This window comes from Pleurodeles waltl, chromosome 11 (genome assembly GCF_031143425.1).
Source record: "Pleurodeles waltl isolate 20211129_DDA chromosome 11, aPleWal1.hap1.20221129, whole genome shotgun sequence".
Lineage (NCBI taxonomy): Eukaryota > Metazoa > Chordata > Amphibia > Caudata > Salamandridae > Pleurodeles > Pleurodeles waltl.
The window spans coordinates 135,458,264-135,480,057 of NC_090450.1; positions in this window are offsets into that span (position 1 = coordinate 135,458,264).

Here is a 21,794-nt window from a genome sequence, read left to right on the forward strand (position 1 = left end):
GGGGATGGCCTCCCAATGAGGAAGGGGTGCCCATCGAAACCTGACCCCCCCTAATGTTCCACATACTGGTGGTGGCCTATCCGGAGTTGGATGGGCGCTTGAGGGCATCACAGCAGCCACAAGGGGGTGAGTAGAGTTTCCAATTCTGCAAATTGCGCATGGTAGGGTGTTATTTGGGTGGGGGATGTGGGCCTGCGTGTGCCCCTAGGCCAGGTTGAACATTGCAGGGTAGGTTCCATGTTGGACAGGGTCTGTTGCACTCCATCCCCAAACATGCTAGTGGGCATCTACTACTGGGCAGGGTTCTGTGGGTCTCAGGTATGCTGCTATTGGCTTTAGGCATTATTCTCCATAGCCTGGTGACTAGCATTGTGACTGGTAGTGCAACGGGCTTTCCCCTCTGTGTTGTGTATGACAACAGTGGTGTTGTTGCTGGCATTGACCAAGTGTATCCTCTGTCTCTCTCCCCCCCCTTTTTGTTTTGTCACCCTGTCCTTGTGTGCATTAGCATCATCTGGGGGAGGAGCAGAGGCACCAACGACCGAGGGAGCTGCATCCTACATGGCCCTGGAGGCCGAATCCACTGACCGTGAGGGCCCCAGTGGGATGGAGGGCGAGGGGAGCACCACAGTGCAGTCTGGAAGACACCTCTGTGGCCACCCCAACTACAGGTACAGCCGCCAACCCCCACACTACCACCGCCCTCACAGCAGCCCCTCAGTGTGTTTCCCGTACCTGCTCACCCAGGAGGGTGGGCATCTCCTTTGCCCCAGGCACCTAAGGCCCCGCCCCAGTAAGCCCTTCTGCATGAGTGAGGAGTCTATTGACCTCCTGTGATCCATCTTTGTTGGGCAGTCAACCATAGTGAATGTCATCCAGTGGCTGGCAGGGCATTTGCAACAAACAAATGCATTCCTGGAGGGCATTCACTCTGGTGTGGTGGACCAACAGAGATCATTACAGACTCAGACCTCTTCCCTGATGGCAGCCATTGTCCCTGTCTCTAGCCTCCTCCCTCCAACTTCTGCTACCCAATCCCATTCCACTCAACCCCAACCTATCCCAAGCACACCATCACACCAGCATGCACCCAAGACAACACACAGGATTGGCTCAGGCAAAAACAAGCACCACACATCATCACACAGGCACTCACACAAACACCATCCAGAATCAGACATGCCAACATCCACTACCTCCACTGTGTCCCCCTCCTCCTCGTCCTCCACCTCCCTCCCAGTTGCGTCTACACTCACACCTGCATGCACTGCATCCCCATCCACCACCTCCATCACCAGCTCACCTATCAGAGCACACACCTCACTGGCAGTCACCACCCCAACAGCCATGCACACGTCCCCTGTGTCCTCTCCCACTGTGTGTGTGTGTGTGCCCCCTCCTCCCAAAGTACACTAACGCAATCACTCAGACACCAACAGCCATCTACCTCACAACAGCATCCAGCCCATGCATCTGCACCCAAACACAGCAGACAGACACCTCCAACCACCACTCCCTCTTCCTCCACTTCCAAACTTTCACCCTCTTTTGCCCCAGTGTCTCTAAAAAGCTTTTCCCCTCCACCCTTGACCTCTTTCCTGCCCCCCCACATGCCTCACTTCGGGCCAGGGTGGGCAGAACCCAGGCCAGCACCTAAGCCACTCCGTCCACGGCCACTGTAGTTTCGGCAGGTACTGCAGGTGTGAAAGGCTCCAAGGAGACACCCGTCAGCACTGGCAGTGTGCCTGCACCAGCTGGCAATGGCAAGAAGAGACCAGCAGCTACCAAGGGCAAGGAGGCACCACCACCTACCAAGGGCAAGGAGGCACCACCAGCTGGCGAGGGCAAGAAGGGACCACCAGCTACCAAGGGCAAGGAGGCACCACCAGCTACAAAGGGCAAGGAGGCACCACTGCTGGCAGGGGCAAAAAGGGACCACTCGTAACCAAGGAGGCACCACCAGCTGGCAAGGGCAAGAAGGGACCACCAGCTGCCAAGGTAGTAGTCGTAGCCAAGGGCAAAGACAAAGGTTCAGCCACTGCAGGCAGGATGGATAGGGAGCCTGGTGCTGGATCTGAATCTGAGCACACAGCAAAAACCGTGGCAGGGGAAGGGCTGGAGCCTCCCCTCACCACTGCCAGCACCGCCACCTGCACAGCCACCTGCACCACTGTCTGTACCACTGCCAGCAGCAGCAGCCCCAGAGGGCAGCCATCTGAGACTGCAGGGGAAGGGCTGGAGCCGCCCCCACCACTGCCAGCACCGCAACCGGCACTAGCACCGCCACCTGCACCACTGTCAGCACCACTGCCAGCAGCATCAGCCCCAGTGGGCAGCCATCCAAGGCTGCAGGGTAAGGGCTGGAACCTCCCCTCACCACTGCTACCACCGCCATCAGCCCAGGCACTACCACCACTGTCCAGCTGTCGCAGCCGGGACATCGCAGAGGGCATGTAGCCCCCTCCAGGAGCAGTGGCGTTGTACCATCTTCCGGCTGAGGTGCCCCCCTTCCCCTTCCCACTGAGGTGCTTGCGTATTTTCGACCTGATGCCCCAGCAGTGTTCTCTCCGTATTGAGGCATGAGGCAAGTGGGGCCTTGGTCTATGTGATATGGCCCTCTGGCCCACGGACATTATGGACTGGGCAGTGTCCCTCCATTTGTATTTCTGTATATATTGTGCTTATTTTGGGGGATGTATACCTGTTATTTTACCTAATTACAATCACTTCATTCACTTCCTTTGTCCCTGGAAGGAGCCCCCAACCCTGGTTACCTTGAATGATGTCTGGAGCTCAGACTTCGGAAGAACACGAAGTCCAGGTCAGCATCAAGGCGACGTGCAGCATCGATAGCAGCGATGGTATCTGTTCGGAATCCCTCTGATTATCTGTCTAAAGTGTGATGTATTTATACAGATCTACTTGGATCCCTGATGTAGGTTGTTCCAAAACAATAGATAACACTGCATGCTTGGGACGGTAATTTCTAATGTGAGCACCTACAGTTTGTGTTGCATGAGTTGACGCCTTAGCGGAGTGACACTGATAACATAACTCTAAACAAAAAGGCCTAACTATAAACACGGCAGCCATCTTAGAAGATTTAATTAAATAAAAGGTCTAAGACAGAGCAAGCTAAGTAGATTAAAAGTCACTAGGTGACGGGGGCACGAGTCTGCAAGCCAAAGGCTAAGTTAACTTCTGTTATCCCATTAAAACAAACTAGGATTCACTACAGTAACACCTGTTCCATGGCTCCATGGTGTCGTGGTTGTTCCCTGATTTTCCAGAGGTGAGTCGTTTCCCTTCTGTGTACTGTTTCAGCTGTGCTTTTGATGGCATTGGTACTGCCCCGAAAAAAGTGGTGGATAGGCCTGTTTTAATAGGGTGGGCGGTACATTGTCTTCTGCCTGGCTGTTGGCGGTTATCGCCGCAGTGCTTGTTGATTCTGCCGTGGCGGTCGGTGTGTTAAAATGGCTGTCTGTGTTGGCGGTTTCCGCCGTGGTCATGATTATATTTTTTTTTACCGCCGGCCTGTTGGTGGTATTACCGCAGCTTTATCACCGACCGCCAGGTTTTTAATGAGGGCCTATATTTCCTAACTATAACATCCCTGTAACCTTTGATTTTTTTTCAGTGAATTTCTCTGTGTTTCTTAATGTAAAGTCATTTTAATTACTATATTTTCATCCAACCAATGACATGCACAGCCATTGGCTGTGTGCAGAAGGGGTTGACCGCAGGGCCTGGCCTGCATCCAGTCCCTATGGACAAGCCCCTATAATCACCCAACCCGATCATGTGCACAGCCTTTGGCCATGCGTGGTGTGGGTTGACCGCAGGGCCTGGTCTGTGGCTAGTCCCTGCGGCCAACCCCTTATAACCACCCAAACCTGGATCCTGCACAACCTTCGGTCATGCGCAGCAGGGGTTGGCTGCAAGGCCTGGCCTGTGGCCAGGCCTTGGAGGTGAACTCCCTGTAACTACCCAGAGAGTTTCTCTAGAATTTGATGAATGATATACTTTTTAGGACAAATTGGAAAGAAAAATGTAGTTGTGAAGTAAAAAGAGGGGCCGGTGGGCATTAAGACTCATCTGCGTCCCCGCTAGAGGACCTCATTACCTTGGTGTCCTTTATGCAGCTGTAGTGTAGGAGATGCACCATACATTTATAAAATTAATGGAGCACTTACAAATTACCCAGTAGAAAGTACTCCAGCTGGATAGACTTCACTTCACTGAAATAAAACCTCAACTGGAAGTACTTAAATATATAAAAAAAGCAGGTTCCTCAGCTGAAGATCCATTTCTGTAAAGTACAGAAAATCCTAACTTGTTGCGCATGGCCAAGGGACTGCCATCCTGTTTTCTCCACAGTTTCCACCTTGAGAAGTTATCTGAAATCCTTGATGAAGGTGTTTGCATCGTTGCTCTTTCAAGTGCAATATCTTATGTAGTGACTATGATGAGTGGTTTTTGGCTTGTCATGTATGTAAATTGAGCTCAAACCCCAAATTGACCAGGGATTGAGACCCTACAGCCAACCCTCACTGAACACGGTCAAAGGCAGTGTGTGGAGTGGGTTTGGGTGCACATGGAGAGTTAGCCACAGGGCCTGGCCAGGAGCAGGCCACGCATGGTGCAGGGTTGGTTGCTTATAGAGGGTTGGCCACAGGGCCTAGCCGGAAGGCATCCCTTACGGCCGACCCCTGCTGTGCAACACCAAAGGCCATGCGCGGCTGTGGTTAGATTAACCTGAAGGAATTAAATATTACTTAACTTTAAAAAAAATCATAGATATTCACTGGAAAAAAAAAAAGTTACATGGACGTTATAGTTGGGAAATAGAATTTAAAAAAACATAGAAATTCACTTAAAAAAACGAAGGTTCACAATTTACTCAATGTCATAGAAATTCAGAAGTTATAGTTCTGATTATCTCAATCCCTAAAGTAACTATAACTCGCACCCGTGCCATGCACTGCCAATTACCCCACATATTACATCCCTCATAACATTTTCTATGACATCATTGACTGATAATATCACTACAACATTTGCAGTAAAATTATTGATGAGGAAACTGTGCATGATAGGGCACGAGTTATAGTTACCTTAGGACACTTATTATAGTTACTTGAGATACCCATAACTATAACTGCTTATCTTCTATGAATTTGTGCGAGTAAAATGTGAATCTAACTATAACATCCCTGCAACTTTTTTTAAGTGAATTTCTATGTTTTTTTTAAATTCTATTTCCTAACTATAACGTTCCTGTAACCTTTGTTTGTTTTTCAGTTAATATATATATATCTATATCGATATTTATATCTATATATATATATATATATATATATATATATATATATATATATATATATATCTATATAGATATATATTCATTTTCATTTAGCAGTCTTTTTTTCCTGTAATAGAGGATTAAAAATGAAACTATGCCCCATGCCCCTTTTTACTCCCTTGTTTGACACAGCGATCTCCGGTAGTGCATTTGTAATGGGTTTGTTGTGGTTTGCTCCTGGTGGTGTGTTTCAAACATTAAAAGTGTTAGTTTTAGGCCTTAAGGGCTATATTGCTAGTTTACTGACAACAAAGAGGGACATTGTGCTCTCTCAACAGCTGCAAACTTGCACCTGTCCTGGCAGTGGTTCAAATGCGAAAGGCAGACTAGCTATTTGAAGCTTGTGGCTTGCCTTTTACGGTGCAGGTGGCAACCTGGCTGCTTTTGAAAGGTAGACAGAGATCAACCTGTAGGTGGGTGCAGTGAGTGACTGCATCAGCCTGCAGGGAGATATTTTGGCGGTCCATTATACCCCTTTTCTACTTTCAAGTGCCTTTGTGCCCAGCAGGATTCAGGGGCTCCCCCTCCATGGTAACCACCACATGGCCACTTGAGAGATGTTCACGGGAAACCTTCACATCAAGAGTCCCCAGCAAATCCATGCTCTACTATCCTCCTCAAAAGATGTGAGGAGTCCACTTACACTGGCATAGGAGACATGGGACAAACAGAGACCACGAAAGCACCACCACATCAGACAGGGTCCTTTCTTACTTTTTTTTGTAATCTACTAGTGATTCTCTGCCTTCTTCCTTTCTGCAGGTATTTGAAAGTGTAGGTAGAGAGTTGTAGAAGATGGGCATCCCAGCCCCATTCAATGATGCCATATCATTCCTCCACCCCTGATCTACTCTCCTGTACAAATCCTGAGATTTATCAAGGTTGTGAATTGAAGATTTGGTCAGCAATAGTTAAACTGCAGCTTGTAACGCAGCCCATATCCAACAGAGCAAACTGGCCCTTCTCTTCTACATTTTAAAATGTTGCCCCCTTCCCCTATGAGTGATAACAGAGGTCTGGCTGCTCCCATTTGCCTCTCTAAGAAAAACTATACCCAGACTTGTCAGTATATGTGATTTAATGGGTTCATACCGATCCCCCCACTCTCTTCCTCTTCCAGAAATAAGGAATCCCCCTCAAATAGACCTGTTGTTAGGGAGAGGCTTTTATCTACCAGTTGGCCAGTGGAGTAATTCATTTGACGCAGCAATGTAGTTCAGAACCTGAATTTCATCAAGGGTTGACCCAGGAAAATGCTGCAGAACAGAAAGTATTAGATGGAAACTTAAATGTTTCTTTATTTTGAACCACTGTGAACATTTTGGTGCAGCTTTCACCTACAGGATGAACACAGTCAATTACTAAAGAATCACAGAGAAGTACTACAGACTCACAATAACGATTCAACACTCTGTTAATCATCTTGCTGTGTTACTATGTTCGCCCTAAGTAGTCTGGGTCTGCCCATATGTGGGTCCCATGCTCACTGTGCTACTGAATTCAAGCTAGCCTGGCTGATGAGGGGTGATACACTGAAAGGGTCCCAGTATGCACGTTACAGTCCAGGGAGGACCTAGTCTGGCAGTTTGGGATGGACTGTTCCCATGTGGAAGAGGGTCAAGACTGATTTGCATATGGCTGCGTGCAAACTGGGGCGACATGGTGAGCAAAAGAATAATAGATTTAACCCAGATCTGTGACTTTGGGTGAGTGTTTGAAAAGTTTCTACACTTTGTCAATCATCCTGTTGTGTTACTATGTTCACCCTAAGTGGTCAGGGTATGCCCAGAAGTGAGTCCCTTGTTCACTGTGCCGCTGGGTTCAAGTTAGCCTGGCTGATGAGGGGTGATACCCTGAAACCAGTCACAGGATGCTTGTTTCCAGTTCAGGGAACCCTTGACCTGGCAAATTAGGCTGCACTGTTCCCATGGGGAGCAGTGTCCAGACTGATTTGCATATGGCTGTGTCTAAAATGAGGTGGCATGGTGAGCAAAAGAACAATGGGTTTAACCCATATCTGTGACGGGGAGTGAGTGTTTGAAAAGTTTAAACTCTCCTCCATCATCTTGTTGTGTGACAACAAAGCACTACACACTCACATTGTAGTAAAAAGACATAGGGATATTTCTTTTTGGATAGCCAATTAAATTGTAAGGGCTTCATGGACCATAATACATTTATTTTAATATTAAATGCATTTTTATTAACCTTTTTTTCAAGTGTTTGACTTTGAAATTTTTACGTTTCTGATGTGCAAACATAGGTACTACCACTCCTCAGGATCTTAGGCTTGGCAAGTTCTAGGAGGTACATTTGTGCTCCCATCTCCACGAATGGGCCATTTTTTGCCTAAGCTACCACCTTATTTCAACAAGAGAATGTTGTGAGAAAACTGGGTTGATTGCAAAAGACCCCTAACTTTTTGCCCCCATTTTTCACTTATGCTGGTATTTTTCTGACTCTGATGGTGCCCCAGGCACTGCTAACCAGTCTCACGGCCTGTGCTCTGATTAAAATTATTATTCAAATTAGGTTAATTATAATTGGTTGTGTCATCCTACCTATACGTCCCCAGTATATGGTAGGGCATGTACGTTTAGAAACCCCAGCATAGATAGTGCACCCATAGTCATACTGCTGTGGTGCCCAGGGTCATTTTAAAGGTAGGCCTGCCTTGCTGGCTGCTTTTAAGTTAAAGTTAACCCAAAATTCGACTTTGGATTTTAAAGTACTTCCAGAGTCCTAAGCTACCTTATTTGTACATACAAGTCACCCTAAGGTGTACCCTAAGTGTCCCCAGGGTTGGGTGGAGTGTAACTATAAGCAGGGACTTTTTTTATAAAAGATGTTTTATAAGACTAGGTGAGGGGAAAATAGCTAAATTAGTTTTCACATGGGGAGACTTCATTTTTCAATTAATTAAGTCTCAAAAAGAGCTAAGTATTTCAACTTTGGTATCAAAATTATTGTTCTAATAAATCCAACACATGCCATTGTTGAATTTAACATAAATAACTCAGGGAATGCGTTTTAGAACTCTACCTGAAAGTCGCAACTTCAGCCCTGTAGTGCCCTTCTCTGATTGTCCAGCCTCTGGCAGCCTCGCCAAGCTGCTTTGATGAGGTGTGAAGTGGCCTCGGCTGAACTCAAAGGAAGTGCCTGGGGGAGGAGAACTTCCTCAGGAGATGTTGAAACAGGTTGGAGGGAGAGCAGCCAAACTGTACTTCAAAGGAGAGAAGGATATTTGGGCCAGCAAGTGGACCTCCCCCATTTCCTGCAAAACCAGATGGCCAGGTGTCCTCTGATTAGATTAAGAGAGGGATGGAAAGGGATGTGTTAAGTGAAACATAGCCGCACCAGTGGGTGTGCTTAGTCAGACTTCAACTCTGAGATTGAAGTTTTGGCACCTTGGATTTCGTTAGAATGTTGCCCCTGGGATTGATTTTTGCCACACTGCCCCGGAAGTGGTTAATCAAGAGGGTGGTGGCCTGCACATGATTGGTCAAGATTCCCCCCACATTTTTTCACCCTAGGAGCAAGGATAAAATTGGCAGAGCCACACCCCCACCATAGATCCCTACAAAGAACAAGAAAAAGAAGAAGGACTTCCCTGCTGGACCCCAGATCTACACCTGGAAACTGTACACTGAAGGACTGCATCAGCTGCACACTTGGGCTTCACCACTAAATGGACTTTGCCTGTCTTAAACTGATTCAATAAGGGACTCCATGTTTGCTACAAGAAGAAGATAGCTGACCAGAGTCCCCTTCGTCAAGCCCTGGAGAAACTGACCAGCTGACCAGTTTCTAGTGGTCATTTTTGGATTTGAACTAGGTGCCTTCTGGGAGTTGGAGGCCTAACCCTCAAGGAGCAAGTCAGAGCTTCTGGAACCTTGGGATGAGTTGTGGACTCCTAAAGGACCTTCAAAGACCCTATGGAAGAAGATCCAGAGGTTTGGAGAAGTTTTTTTTTTAAAAAGCTCCATAAGTAGACTGACCCCATGTCATGAGTCAAGCCGGCTTACGCCGACTGCGACTGGGCCCGACTTGCAGGTTCGTCCCGCTGAAAAGCTCCGGCACCCCAGACTTCCGGGATTTCACTGGGGGCTCATGGAAAGGCAATCCGATGACATTGATTCGAAATCAGCTTGCTGTGGAGGGTCATCGGATGTTGGAAAGAAAAAGCTCCAAAAAGTGACCAAGTCCAAACATACAAAGTTGACCAAGACTTCCTGCACAGCATAACGAAAGAGGGTTCCAGGGAGGTCTGTTTCAATTTCAAGGTCGTCACAGATGAAAATCATCTAGGTCCGAACTAAAAATTCTTCACTGAGATCTCATGCGACGCATAACCGAAGAGGGCTCCAGGGAGGTCGGATCCGACTTGCGACTTCACCCCAGTGAAGAAAATCTTCAAGAAAAAGACTAAGGTCATCATTATGAGCCTAGCAGTCTACAGACCCCAGGTTTAATGTGGCGGTATGACTGCCAACAGGCTGGCGATACATACCGCCACATTATGAGTGTGGCGGGTTGGATGCTTCTCCACTCATACTGCATGGCGGTATGAGTCGCCGTGCTGGAGATGTCAATCTCCAGCCTGGGGGCCAACAGAGTACCGCCGGTGGCATTATGAGCCGGCCTACCGCCATGGTTTCCGTGGCGTTAGCAACACCACAGAAACCATGGCAGTAGGGCATACCGGTGACAGGGATCACCGATAGGCAGCTCCCCCACCACCCTAACACTCACCTTCCACCACCCCTCACTCCAAACACCTCCCTCCAGCCCACCATTCAAACACCCCCATCAATCCCCCATTCAAACACCCCCCTCTGATACACGCATACACCCCCCACCCCCATAAACGCACACAGACACACAAACGTACCATGCATACATGCATTCATTCATTCACCACCATACACATACCGAGTGTTGTCTGCCCTGATAAAACACATGTGCGGAAGCTGACAGCCAAACACTGCCACCACCACCAGCTGTCACAGGGCCCCCACCGCCACCCCTGGTTGTGCATCCATCAGAGAGTGCAGGGGCTGAGCAGGAGCCTCCCACAACCGCCACCACAGTGCAGCCATCGGAGAGTGCATGGGCTGAGCAGGAGCCTCCCACAACCACCACCACAGTGCAGCCATCAGAGGGTGCAAGGGCTGAGCAGGAGCCTCCCAGAACCACCACCACAGTGCAGCCATCGGAGGGTACAGGGGCTGAGCAGGAGCCTCCCACAAACACCACCACAGTGCAGCCGTCTCCGCCGGCAGACGCCATATAGTCCAGCCTCCAAGGGCTGCTGTGCAGCCTGCCCCCACAAGAACCAGTGGGCAAGGCACCCACATGAGAGACTGTGGCCTTGAACTCCCCAGGACAAAGCACAGGGCATGTTGCTCCCTCCTGAACCAGTGGCCAAAACACCTACTTGTGAGACTGTGGACTTGCACTCCCCAGGACCAAGTACAGGGCATGTTGCCCCCTCCAGAGCATGTGGGAAAGTCACCCACTTGAGAGACTGTGGCCTTGTACTCCACAGGACTGAGTACTGGGCATGTTGCCCTCTCCAGAGCATGTGGGCAAGTCACCCACTTGAGAGACTGTGGCCTTGCACTCCCCAGGACCAAGCACAGGGCATGTCGGCTTCTCCAGGACCAGTGGTGTTGTTCCATCTGCCGGCTGAGATGCCCCCCGTTCCCTGCCCCCCTGAGGTGCCTGCCTATTTTCGAACTGATGCCCCTGCAGTGTTCTCTCCGTGTTGTTGCAGGAGTCAACTTGGGCCTTGGACTTTGTAATGTGGCCCTGTGGCCCACGAACAATGAGGACTGGGCAGTGTCCCTTGATTTGTAAATATTTATATACTTTTAGATAGGATGCACGTATTACTACTTTATTTATCTTATTACACTCACTTTAATCTATTTGTGTTGTCCTTGCATTATTCCTGAGGTGTATGGGGTAAATATGTTATGTTACTGCATCTGCATGTGTGTATGGTGTTGGGGGTGGGGATGTTGTGTGTTGCATGTGTGTGTCACTCTCTTTTTCCTCCCTCCCTCCCCTGTGTGCTAGGTGGCTGTACTCACTGTTGTCGTCTTCGCCACCGTTGGTGTTCGTGGTGGAGCAGGACGTAAAACAGCACTGGAAATATATGCAGTTTGGGCTCCATGGCGGCGTGGTTCTTCCCTGAGTCTCCACAGGTGAGTCGTTTCCCTTCTGAGGTCTGTTTCTGCCAGGCTTTTGATGTCATTGGTACCGCCCTGGAAAAGGTGGCGGATTGGTGTGTCTTAATACAGTGGGCGGAACATTGGCTTCCGCCTGGCTGTTGGCAGCTACCGCCGTAGTGCCTCTTGATTCCGCCCTGGCTGTCAGTGTGGTAAAATGGCTGCCTGTCTGAGCAGTTTCCGCCATGGTCATAATTTGGCTGTATTTACCGCCAGCCTGTTGGCGGTATTACCGCCGCTTTATCACTGACCGCCAGGGCTGTTATGAGGGCCTGTGTGTTTTGTCTATCCAATTGCTACCTTATTATTTTTCTGCCCACCATTTTGAGGTCTGGCAGGCATCAGCTTTAGCAGTGCTCAAACTTATAGGATGTATACAGGAAGGGGCAAAAGGTCAGGACCCTGAGCCACTGGTTTTGTGTCACCCACCACACATGCATCATCCCTTGTTTGATTACAACTGTTAATCTTAACATATTGCATTTTCCTGTACACCACATGCAATCATTTCATTGACATGGTAACTGTATGACTCCACATATGGGGGCACACTTTTTTTTTCCTTTAATGATGGGCAACACCATAGTAACACCAGAACTTGCTGCACTCCTGTTTCGGCAGTAATTTCAGGAGTTGGTGCCTCTGCAGAGTACTGGCTTGAGCCCGAAGAAGAAGTGGGACCAGCCCCTGCACCACATCGTTTCTGTGCTACTATTTGAATCTGTTTGTCCTCAGGTTATGAAGTCATCATGCTTTTGATCAGAAAGGAAAACATTCTCTTGAGTGGATGAATGAGTGAATAATAAATTTATGGAGTGCATCTAGGCGCTGAGTGCTGTCCCTGAGGTATTCTGTCCCCTTTCCCCATCTCTTTACAAACGCTATCAAAAAAGTGGATAGCCCAAAAAATCTGTCTCTGGCCAGTGAGTCTGAAATACATATTCAGTCCCGCGACTTTCGATTTCCCTATTCAAAGTCCTTGTTCCCTGACCTAAAGTGATGTGCATTAAGCTGTAGCAAAAATAAATAAAAAGAAACTCGGCTAGCTCGGTAAGAAAATGCCATTCGGCCCCAACAAAATGTATTTTCATGATGTAGTGATGAGTAAAGAAAACCTAATTCTTTTTTTTACATTTTTTGTATTTGCTGGGACACCTTTTCTCCAAAGGACTGTAAAATATTCCTAGTTGAATCTTGAAAGAGCTGTTTTTCCAAGAGCATGCTGTATGGGTACCAGCTCCTCTAAAACCACCCCTCGCCCCTCTCTATCAAGCCCCCGCCCGCCCTCACATACCCTCCAACAATCAGCGCCTTCTCGTGTGGGGCTCACGTCTGTATCAGAAACGACAAGTATATATTCTCGTTCTGAGATCAGGTTAACATTTTCCAAACGCTTGGCCCCAACCGAGCTCTACAATATAAATGTTTACGAAAACAATAACAATTACGACTCCTTCGAAATGGACAACCTATGTTGTAGTTTACATTGTGGTTAATCCGCTGTGATTCCATATTTAAAGACAACACTGTTTGCCCCTCATGTGGAAATCGTTAACGCATATTGGTATCAGAAGAGGGAAGCCATGCTAGTTTTTGTTTGTATTTTTGGCTTCAGTTTCATTCTACCCTGTTAGATCTCACCAGATTAGTTTATATCACAAATTACAAATGTAAACAATCAAGATAGTTTATTTTTCCATAAACCGCATGCCTTCTAGTACATTACCTATTGTCACGAAGCAAACAAGCTGGTATCCATTTAACGAATTTACTGACTTTGAACGGGCACCTAAAAATGATTACTCTTAACTCGTTATTGCCACACGAATAATTGTCGTCACAATGCACCTCTGATTTAAACACTGCCAACGCAGTTAGTTGATGTTGTGGAATGTCAACAATTGGTTTACAAATATCGACGTACTTCTATAAATCCATTTCTAGAAATTAAGTGGAATTCTCAGGCTTATCTGTGGTGTATAACTAATTTAGCCTGACTATTCCAGGACATTACATCTTATCGGTGCATAACTTGTGAAATAATAAGGCCCAGATTTATACTTGCTTTGCGCCGAATTTGCATCATTTTTTTAACGCAAATTCGGCACAAAGCTAACTCCAAATTTATACTTTGGTGCTAGAACCGTCTAGCGTCAAAGTTTTGGAGTTAAAGTCATTTTTTGCTAGGGGGAAACTACCTTGTGTCAATGAGATGCAAGGTAGGCGTTCCCAGGCAAAAAATGACAATACGGCCTTAGCGCCATATTTATCCACGTGCTGAAACCAAGCATGGGGGGAAGGGGGCCTTAAATAATGGCGCTAAACTTGCTTAGCTCCATTACCTAACGCCTGGGCCAGAGACCATGTAATGGGCCCACAGATGCCCTTCCCTAGCTCCAGGGACATCCCCACCCACACCAGAGGGACGCCAGAGGAGGGAGGACCCCATTCCAGGTAAGTAAGGTAAGTACAGGTATGTATTGTTTATTTTCTTTAAAAGTGCCATGGGGGGCCTAACTTGGGCCCGCCCCCACACGGCACTGGGCCCAATGGCCATGCCCAGGGGACATGTGTCCCCTGGGCATGTCCATTGGGGTGGTGGGCATGACTCCTGTCTTTTCTAAGACAGGAGTCATGTCCATGGGGGTTTTATGTCAAAAAATGACAATAGTCTGGTTTGAGGCATTTTTATGCCTCTGCCCATACTAGCTCCATCCTTTGACACACAACCTTCTGTTCCCCCAACGTCTCCCCCACCCGGCTAGCCTCCTTTGTTATGATGCTAGCCGTGCCTTACTGCTGGCTACCGTCATTCCATAAATATGATGGCCGCCTGGCGTCTTGGAATGGGGCCAGCTGGCGGTATACCTTTTCATGCAAAATTTGCATCATTATTTTACGCAAATTCGGCGTAAACCTAACTCCAAATTTAAACTTTGGCGCTAGACCCGTCTAGTGTCAAAGTTTTGGAGTTAATTTCATTTTTTGCTAGGGGGAAACTACCTTGCATCAATGAGATGCAAGGTAGGCGTTCCCAGGCAAAAAATGACGATATGGCCTTAGCGCCATATTTATCCCCGAGCTGAAATCAAGCATGGGGGGAAGGGGGCTTTAAATAATGGCGCTAAACTTGCTTAGCTCCATTACTTAACGCCTGGGTCAGAGACCATGTAATGGGCCCACAGGTGCCCTTCCCTAGCTCCAGGGAATTCCCCACCCACACCAGAGGGACGCCAGAGGATAGAGGACCCAATTCCAGGTAAGTAAGGTAAGTACAGGTATGTATTGTTTATTTTCTTTAAAAGTGCCATGGGGGCCTAACTTGCCCCCCCCCCTGCATGGCACTGGGCCCAATGGCCATGCCCAGGAGACATATGTCCCCTTGGCATGGTCATTGGGGTGGTGGGCATGACTCCTGTCTTTTCTAAGACAGGAGTCATGTCCATGGGGGTTTTATGTAAAAAAATAACACTAGTGTGGTTAGAGGCATTTTTATGCCTCTGCCCATACTAGCTTCATCCTTTGACGCACAACCTCCTGTTCCCCCAACGCCTCCCCCACCAGCTAGCATCCTTTGTTATGACGCTAGCCGGGCCTTACTGCTGGCTACCGTCATTCCATAAATATGAAGCCCGGCCAGCGTCTTGGAATGGCTCTAGCTGTTGGTATACTTTTTCACGCAAAACTGCATTAGCATTTGCTAGGGCACATATTGTTCCTCAGATGCTTGCAGATGGCATTGGAAAATGTCGGCAAGACTGCATAGTCCTGGTGCCACCTAGTCCCTCTTCCTTCCACCGTCACACGCTCCCTGCCCCTATATTTCACTTTATAGGTTCTTTTCATATCTTCTTTCTCCCTTTCTCATTGTTTTCCTTCTTTTTCTTCCTCCTCCTTAAATCCTTTTGGATCTTTTGGTCTTTCTCTTGTGATCAGAGCCAAAACCTGTGGAGGGAAAGTAAGTGATGGTCCCTAAAAATAGTACTGGTGGACCACACCAGGTATCACCGGCTCAAATTAAGAGCTGCACATGACTATTCTAACCCCATCTCTACTGTTTTTAGAGAAAGGGGCCAACTAATCTACCCCTCCCTCAGAGACTTTCAGAATATTTACCTGAACAGCCACTTCCCTATGTTCTCCCAAACCTATTTATTACTGTCAATAGCTGCAATCAATAGGTCCCCCCCAAGTTGTTTACATAGTTTAACCTCTAATAAAGATGATCCTGTAGTTGTTTGGAACTTGTAGGCTTAATTCATTATCGTGCAGTCATAGATCAGTGAGGAACATTTTATTCAGTGCTTGAAACGGAAATATAGAAGTGGAGGTACTCCTTGTCCCAGAGTACCTGTGTGCTGTTGAGAAGTGCCTATACTCTCCTTTTAAAAGCATTGGAACAGTGCTGAGAAGTCCTGTTACTATCCCTTCCTAATCAAAGAAGTGCAGGTATTGAGTACTTGATAGTATCTGCCCATTTTAAGCACTGATTTTACCTCTTGCAGATGTGTGAGTGTGTTTTCACTGGGGGTTGGTCCCAGTGAAGATAAAGACCTTTATGCAAAGGGGAGGGCAAGCTGGCAGCATAAGCGTCGTTCTCACTTTTCTGGTGTTGGTCACCCTTTAATAATAAAGCAGAGGTTCATTGGCTTCCGTTGTCACACAGGAGGAGGGACAGAGGCCTGCTAGTCAACTTTACCAATGTGGGTCAGGGAATGTGTTTTCCTGCATAACCTTAATGGGCCCATGCCGGAATATTGAAAGGCTTACATCACTTACCCCTAAATTAGTGATTGGAATGCAGGCAAGTTCACCAGTGGTCTTGTCTTTCATGAATGTTGGTATGTGGGTGCTGCACTACCAGAGGTACTTACACCTTGTGCCAGGTCCAGTTATCCCTTACTAGTGTAGAAGAGGTGTTTCTAGCAGCTAAGGCTGATAGAAGGTAGCTGTGGCAAAGCAGCTCAGGCTGAACTAGGAGACATGTAAAGCTCCTACTATACCACTGGTGTCATATGCACAATATCATAAGAAAACACAATACACAGATATACTAAAAATTAAGGTACTTTATTTTCATGACAATATGCCAAAAGTATCTCAGTGAGTACCCTCAGTATGAGGATGAGAAATATACACAAGATATATGTACACAAACCAAAATTATGCAGGTAATAGCAAAAGGAAGTAATGCAAGCAGTGTAAAGTTACAATAGATTTTAATAGGAGCACATAGGGGCAACACAAACCATATACTCCAAAAGTGGAATGCGAACCACGAATGGACCCCAAGCCTATGTGAGCTTGTAGAGGGTCGCTGGGACTGTAAGAAAACAGTGAGGGTTAGAAAAATAGCCCACCCCAAGACCCTGTAAGGTAGGTGTAAAGTGCACCTACAACCCCCAGAGAGCACAGAAGTCGTGATAGGGGGATTCTGCAGGAAGAACAAACACCAGCAATGCAACAACAGTGGATTTCTGGACCTGAGTACCTGTAAGACAAGGGGACCAAGTCCAATAGTCGCGAGTGGGCAGGAGCCCCGGAAATGCCAGCTGAGGGTGCAAGGAAGCTGCCACCTGTTGGAAGAAGCTTCGAGTTCTGCAAGAAAGAAGAGGACTAGGAACTTCCCCTTTAGAGGATGGATGTCCCACGTCGTGGAGAAGCTTGCAGAGATGTTCCCACGCAGAAAGACCACAAACAAGCCTTGCTAGCTGCAAGGGTCGCAGTTAGGGTTATTGGATGCTGCTGTGGCCCAGGAGGGACCAGGATGTCACCACTTGGATGAGGAGACAGAGGGGGCACCCAGCAAGTCAGAGAGCCCTCACAGAAGCAGGCAGCACCCGCAGAAGTACCAGAACAGGCACTTGGAAGAGGAGTGAACCGGAGTCCACGCGAAGTCACAAAAGGGAGTCCCACGATGCCAGAGGACAACTCAGAAGGGTGTGCACTACAGGTTAGAGTGTCAGGGACCCAGGCTTGGCTGTGCATGAGGGAAATCCTGGAAGAGTGCACAGGAGCTAGAGCAGCTGCAAATCACGTGGTACCCAGCAATGCAGTCTAGCGTGGGGAGGCAAGGACTTACCTCCACCAAACTTGGATTGAACGGTCACTGGACTGTGGGAGTCACTTGGACAGAGTTGCTGAGTTCCAGGGACCACGCTCATCTTGCTGAGAGGGGACCCAGAGGACCGGTGATGCAGTCTTTTGTTGCCTGCGGTTGCAGGGGGAAGATTCCGTCGACCCACGGGAGATTTCTTCAGAGCTCCTGGTGCAAGAAGGAGGCAGGCTACCCCCAGAGCATACACCACCTGGAAACAGTCGAGAAGGCCGGCAGGATGAAGCGATACAAGGTTTCTAGTAGTCGTCTGGCTACTTTGTTGCGGTTTTGCAGGCGTCCTGAGCAGTCAGCGGTCGATCCTTTGGCAGAACGTGAAGAGGGAGATGCAGAGGAACTCTGGTGAGCTCTTGCATTCGTTATCTAAAGAATTCCCCAAAGCAGAGACCCTAAATAGCCAGAAAAGGAGGTTTGGCTACCTAGGAAGGAGGATTGGCTACCAAGAGAGGTAAGAGCCTATCAGAAGGAGCCTCTGACGTCACCTGCTGGCACTGGCCACTCAGAGCAGTCCAGTGTGCCACAAACACCTCTGTTTCCAAGATGGCAGATGTCTGGGACACAATGGAGGAGCTCTGGGCACCTCCCCTGGGAGGTGCAGGTCAGGGGAGTGGTCACTCCCCTTTCCTTTGTCCAGTTTCGCGCCAGAGCAGGGCTGGGGGATCCGTGAACCGGTGTAGACTGGCTTATGCAGAGATGGGCACCATCTGTGCCCATCAAAGCATTTCCAGAGCCTGGGGGAGGCTACTCCTCCCCAGCCTTCACACCTATTTCTAAAGGGAGAGGGTGTTACACCCTCTCTCAGAGGAAGTCCTTTGTTCTGCCTTCCTGGGCCAGGGCTGCCTGGACCCCAGGAGGGCAGAAACCTGTCTGAGGGGTTGGCAGCAGCAGCAGCTGCAGTGGAGACCCCAGAAAGGCAGTTTGGCAGTACCCGGGTTCTGTGCTAGAGACCCGGGAGATCATGGAATTGTCCCCCCAATGCCAGAATGGCATTGGGGGGACAATTCCATGATCTTAGACATGTTACATGGCCATGTTCAGAGTTACCATTGTGACGCTGTACATAGGTAGTAACCTATGTACAGTGCACGTGTGTAATGGTGTCCCCGCACTTTCAAAGTCCGGGGAATTTGCCCTGAATGATGTGGGGGCACCTTGGATAGTGCCAGGGTGCCCTCACACTAAGTAAATTTGCACCCAACCTTCACCAAGTGAATTTTAGACATGTAGGTGACTTATAAGTTACTTAAGTGCAGTGGTAAATGGCTTGGAAATAACGTGGACGTTATTTCACTCAGGCTGCACTGGCAGGCCTGTGTAAGAATTGTCAGAGCTCCCTATGGGTGGCAAAAGAAATGCTGCAGCCCATAGGGATCTCCTGGAACCCCAATACCCTGGGTACCTCAGTACCATATACTAGGGAATTATATGGGTGTACCAGTATGCCAATGTGAATTGGTGAAATTGGTCACTAGCCTGTTAGTGACAAATTTGGAAAGCAGAGAGAGCATAACCACTGAGGTTCTGGTTAGCAGAGCCTCAGTGAGACAGTTAGTCATCACACAGGGAACACATACAGGGCACATACTTATGAGCACTGGGGCCCTGCCTGGCAGGGTCCCACTGACACATAGACTAAAACAACACATATACAGTTAAATATGTGGGTAACATGCCAGGCAAGATGGTACTTTCCCACACCTGACATCCTTGGTGTGATCTCCCCTAACTTTTTGCCTCTACTTCTGAGGTTGTTGCTGTGTGCTGGACTCTGTTTTTGTTACTCTGGGTACTTTATCACTGCTGACCAGTGCTTAAGTGCAAGTGCTCCCTATGTGAAATTGCACGTGTAATTGGCTTTTCCTTAATTGGCTTTTTTGATTTACTGGTATGTCAATAGAAAAGTGCACTAGAGGTGTCTAGGGCCTGTAAATCAAATGCTACTAGTGGGCCTGCAGCACTGATTGTGCCACTGACATGAGTAGCCCTGTAAACATGGCTCAGACCTGCCACTGCAGTATCTGTGTGTGCAGTTTTTAAACTGCCAATTCGAGATGGCAAGTGTTCCCACTTACCAGGCCTAAACCTTCCCTTTTCATACATGTAAGACACCTCTAAGGTAGGTCTCTGAGAGTATCCAAGCTGAGGAACAAAAGCTCTCACTCACCGACATGCTTCATCATCGGGCTTTGCTCCTCGTCAGGCCGCACTGCTTGATGGGGCCCTCAAGATCTTTTAGAAATTTTTGCCGGTGATGGATGCAGTAATGTGGGATTGGTGATATAAACTATTAAAATTTACTAGAGGGACCATATAATTAAATATTTATTGAGAATTGGGGCCTCTGTCAAGGTTAAAAACAAAGAAAATAAGAGTAAGAATAATGTCTATTTTTCCCTACTCGAATATGATGTTTTTTGTCAAAAGACCCTATCATCTAGGGGTTTCGTATGTGGAGGGCAGAGTTGGAAATCCCTACAATGTCTGATATGGAAAGGTCAACATGTTTGTCACTATGTTAGTCTGAAAAGATCTAAGTGCGATTCATCAGAACTTATAAAGATTGTACCTAATCCTCACTGTTACGGTAAACTAAGTTAAATGTGTGGAGCAGGAACCTAAAAAGAGAAAAAAGGTTATTAAACACACAATAGTCTGACAACATATGGTACAAATCAATACATGCCAGTGAAAATCAAAACACACTAGTGGAACCACCTAGTGATGTTCTCGAAGAATGTGAAGATGTGTGGATGTACACTTCTAGTTATCAAAAGCTAAAATATAATAATTCTTACCCTCCTCAAATTAAAGGATGGGCCCCAAAGGGATAGCGACGGGCATTCGTGATCCAGCAAATGTAATAATCTGCATGTATTGAGTCAAAGGAAATGAATTCAGTCATTGGATGTCTGATTAAGTACCTCAATGGAATGTATTAATATTTGGCAGTCAGAAGTCTAGATAATCATATGTGTTGATTCAGCAATCTCTAAGAAAATATCAAAGGGACTAACACAAAATGTTGTTAAATACTGTCACTAAAATGTGCTAAATTTCATCTGGTGGTGATCTGGGAAGGGATGTCTAAACTATCACTGATATTGTTATAAAAAAACATTGGTAGTATAATGGACCCGGGTAAGGTTTGTCCAGCTTCGTCATTGTAGTTGGTAGTCATGTAAATGAATGTCCAAATGACAGCTCCCAACATGCGGTATATAGAAATAATACCTTCCGGGATATTGATACTCATATAAAAATAAAGAGCACAGGTAAGAATAGTCAAATAAATGTCTACAGTCAACCTTCAACTGAGTTAATGAGTAAATGACAGCTCCTGCCAAGTAATGGTTAGAAATAGTACCACTTGGAAGGTCGAGGTATATCTTACGTCTCAAGTGTCTCAATGTTAGACAAACTGACAGCTCCCATCAACGGACCAACAGATTATACACACATATAGATATTAATAGGCACCTTATTGGGTAGCTGTTGTTCCGCCAACCATGATTTGCATCAAGTAATGGTGGCGGTAATATGTGAACCGAATGAGAGCCTCCCCAAGCCCTCGAGGGGTTTTACAAAGCGTGCTGGATGTAATATGGCAAGTCCCGGATGAAATTATCGTCCCAGGACTGAAAGGCAAGCACTTACTTGCTCGAGAATCCTCGGGTCTGTCGGCACCTACCCTTGCTCCGCGCTCCCTTGGGTAGAGATCAATCACCTCCGCTGTGGAACTGTACATCTATTCTTTTACGATTTATATGGGAGTACTGTGCACAGGACATGTTAGAAAATCTCCCACCACACGAGCCCCCTTTTTCTGTTTTGACCCCTAAGGTAGGCCCTAGGTAGCCCCATGGGCAGCGTGCAGTGTATGTTAAAGGTGGAACATGTACTGATGTGTTTTACATGTCCTAACAGTGAAATACTGCGAAATTTGTTTTTCATTTTCACTGTTGCAAGGCCTATCTCTCTCATAGGTTAACATGGGGGCAGCCTTTAAATATTCTTAAAGTGCGGTTTCCCTTTGAGAGCATATGGAAATGTGGAGTTTGGGGTCTCTGAACTCACAATTTAAAAA